The sequence below is a fragment of the Benincasa hispida genome, unplaced genomic scaffold (assembly GCF_009727055.1).
Source record: "Benincasa hispida cultivar B227 unplaced genomic scaffold, ASM972705v1 Contig565, whole genome shotgun sequence".
NCBI classification, from domain to species: Eukaryota; Viridiplantae; Streptophyta; class Magnoliopsida; order Cucurbitales; family Cucurbitaceae; genus Benincasa; species Benincasa hispida.
The window spans coordinates 9,550-13,028 of record NW_024064931.1 but is presented as its reverse complement, the minus strand read 5'-3'; the positions used below and the strand labels follow the sequence as shown (position 1 = coordinate 13,028).

Here is a 3,479-nt window from a genome sequence, read left to right as displayed (position 1 = left end):
TCTTGAGGGTGGATGTGTGTCGAAACTTCAACCTTCGACAACCTAAGCGAGATTCGCGAGATTTTCCTTGTCGAGGGTTGAAGTTTTGGCTTATGTATTATTTCCAAGCTTTTATTTGTTTGTCGAGTTCTCAACGTTCGACCTCCACATTAGTCGAGTTCTCAATGTTCGACCTCTAGCCTCAAATTTCCAAAACAATAATATTTCTCTAATAAGTTTTGAAAACAACAATATTAATATTAAAGGTCTTGCCCATTAGTGTCATGCATAGTGCCTAATGGCAAGCGTCATTTTCTCATTATCACATGTGTTGGTTATGTGTCATTCAACCACCTATGCATAGTGTCCGAGTGTGCCGCTTCCTTCTTGCCAAAATTCCTTTTAAATAAGTGATCATTTGTGGATTTTGTAGAGATATATAAGTTGGTTGAAACTCCACCAATCTTGAAGAAAATTGAGATTTTTGAAGAAATTTCCTATTTCCTATTATTTTAGTTGTTTATATATTTATTTTAATATTATATTTATTAATATTCGTATTTCCATTGTGCCATGTTTTCCTCCGCAAATTCAGAATAGCAACCATATTTTCTCATAATTATGAGTTTAAAAAGTAGAGAATTGTTTAATATAAGAAACAAACAGCAGAAATTCTCAGACAAATGAAAAATACACAACAAATTCCCTAAAACAACTTTTTTTTTCCCAACTAATACTAGAATCGAGAAAAAAATTTAAAATTATATCATAGAAATTTTCAATTGTAACAATTGAACCCTCAAACTCCTACAAGTGTTGAAATTGGATTATCAAACTTATTTTAATTGTAGAAATTGGACCATCAAATAAAAAAAATAGAATTCTTAAAATTACTTAATTATTATAATTTATTCAATTATGTAAGTGTGAGAGTTCGATTTTTATAATTGAAAGTTTGAGGACTTAATTGCAACTTCTACCAAATTTTAAGGGTTATTTTTACAATTTGTCAAAAGAAAAAGATGGGCAAATGGTAAAAGCCACTCTTGAAGTATGGTGGTAGTTGCAGTTACACCCTCAAACTTTTAATTATAAAAATTAGACCCATAAACTTCTACAAGTGTTAAAATTGGACTCTTGAGTTTACAATAATCGTAGAAGTTGGACTCACAAATGATATAAATTGAATTCTCAAACTTATATAAATGTTACAATTTAAACAGTAATATAAGTTTAAAGGTCCGATTTGACTCAATTTTAACATTTATATAAGTTTAAGGATTCAATTTTTAAAATTAAAAGACCCTTTTTTATTTACCAAAAAAAAAACGAAATCATTAAAGATGGGTTTGGGCTGTTGCATTTCGATACACAACCAAATGGGCCCAACAGCCCATTTCATGCTTTGTATTCACAATTATATAAACCTTAAGATTTTTTAACAATCAATACTGAGAAATCTAGGGTTTGGAGAATTAGGGTTTGCAATTTTGCCTTCCGTCTTTATCTTCCCCATTTCTCCCTCTTTCCAAAAAGTGAAAATTGACGCGATGAAGAACGAAATTGAAGATGAAAAATCATTGATTACGGAGTGGTTACTTGTTATAATCGCTCTGTAAGATGAATATCTATCTGGTTCGTATTCACTGAGCGTCGTATTTTCTTTTCTCTCTTGCTTTGTTTTCGAATCGAAGGGTCCTATGGATGGGGCGCCTTTGTAATCAATGCGCTTTTGCTCCAAGTTTGCCTTCGGAAATCGCAGTGAAAGCAGATGGCCGATCCGAGCTCTGAATAACTGGTTCGGTTTTCGATTATTAGTTTTTCATACAGAAATTTACTAGCATTTTTTGGTAGTTTGATTTGAGCGAAGGTCCCAGCAGAGGGGAGTATAACTCTGAGATTGAGGCCCCTCTAACTTTCAATTATATCCTTCGCAGATTTAGCTGCCGAATCGTAGGACGCCCAAATTTTCACTAATTTTGGATCGTCCGGAACCCTCGGCGACATTCATTATTTCATAATTTTTCTGTTTTGGACTAACTGTAGTTTATTAGGTTTTGTTTCGTCGCGAGTGTTGATTATTGGAGAGAGATACATTTTCTTTTGAGCAGTTTGATTGGATGACTTCGATCTTAGCTTAGTTGACACAGTGAAACAAAAATTCCTGATTTTAGTCAGTTTAGGCCGCTCCATTTTTCCATAATTTTTGTTAGCCTCTGAAATTTTCGAAATTTTATGTTAACCTCTGATGAGGTATATGCTTAACCTGATTGGTAAAGGAAGAAGAACAAACTAAAGATATCGTAATTGTGAAATTAAGATTGTTTAATTTAGAGAGGCAGAGTTCAGGAAAAATTTGGAAAATGATCGTTGCCATGCAAATTCACATGGCAAATTTGGCAATCCTCTGGATTGTAGGTTTCATTTGGTTAATTATTTTGTTTTTTTTTTTTTTTTTATTTTTGAAAATTAAGTATTGACCGACACTATTTGGACTTTTTAAATTTTTTTCTTTGTTATCTTTTTTTATTTAAAATCATACTAAAATTTGAAAATTAAAAAAAATGATTTTGTTTCTTTTTATCCTTGTTTTAAAATCTAATAACTAAAAAAAAAAGTAATTTACAAAATATATTTTGTTTTTTAAAATTTGACTACTTAGGAATGCAAAATGAAGTTAAGAAATAGGAAGGGAATAGTTTTAATTTTCAAAACTAAAAATTGAAAAAAAAGAAATGGTCGAGAAAATAGTTTAATTTTTAAATATAAAAATTAAAAAAAAAGAAATGATTATCAAATGGGTATTAAATTTTAGTTATAGATTTTGATTCAGGTATAAAATGGTGAGGTGTTAATTATAAAAAATAAAATATAAAATGTTGATAGATCTTTTATTGTGAAAAAATTATAAAAATAGAATAATAAATAAACGTTGGATGTTTTTTAAATGTGTTGGAATATTTATTATTTGTATTATATTTAAGTTTTGTAGACGAGAGTCTAACAACATTGGTACATAAAAAAATATTTTATATTGTAAGTTAAACAAAAATTTCTTCTCAATAAAAAAAATTTAAGAAGATAGTTTAAAAGTAAACCAATTTGTAAATTGCACTCCTATGATTCTAAAAATTATACCAATTGATATTAAATGGAACAAAGTGAATTCTCCATGTTTAATGATATCTAACTTAATGTGATGACCAAATGGAGGCTAATCCATAGGGTAGAACAAAGTTTAATTGATACTATTTTCAACTAAAAAGTTTATTACCGATGAGGCATGAAATTGCACTGAACAAACTAAGTAAGAATGATAAAAATGGAAGAAAACAAAATAAGTTTACAAATAAATTTTAATTTGTAGTCCAGTCCAAATAATCCCATCACGTGACATACTTACAATAGTTGTCATTATTGAAACAAAGACATACTCGAATTGAAGCCATAAGAGGAGGGGGTAGGTATGATCCTCATGCTCATATGGGTTGGCTGAGAGG

The 3,479-nt window shown here is 29.8% G+C and overlaps 1 non-coding gene across 1 annotated transcript; it reads left to right on the top strand.

The window, feature by feature from the left end:
- Positions 1-1,841: 1,841 nt before the first annotated feature.
- LOC120069739 lies at positions 1,842-1,990 on the top strand. Its single transcript, XR_005479652.1, has one exon. It is a non-coding gene; the product is annotated as a small nucleolar RNA snoR145 (small nucleolar RNA).
- The last annotated feature ends 1,489 nt before the right edge of the window (positions 1,991-3,479 follow it).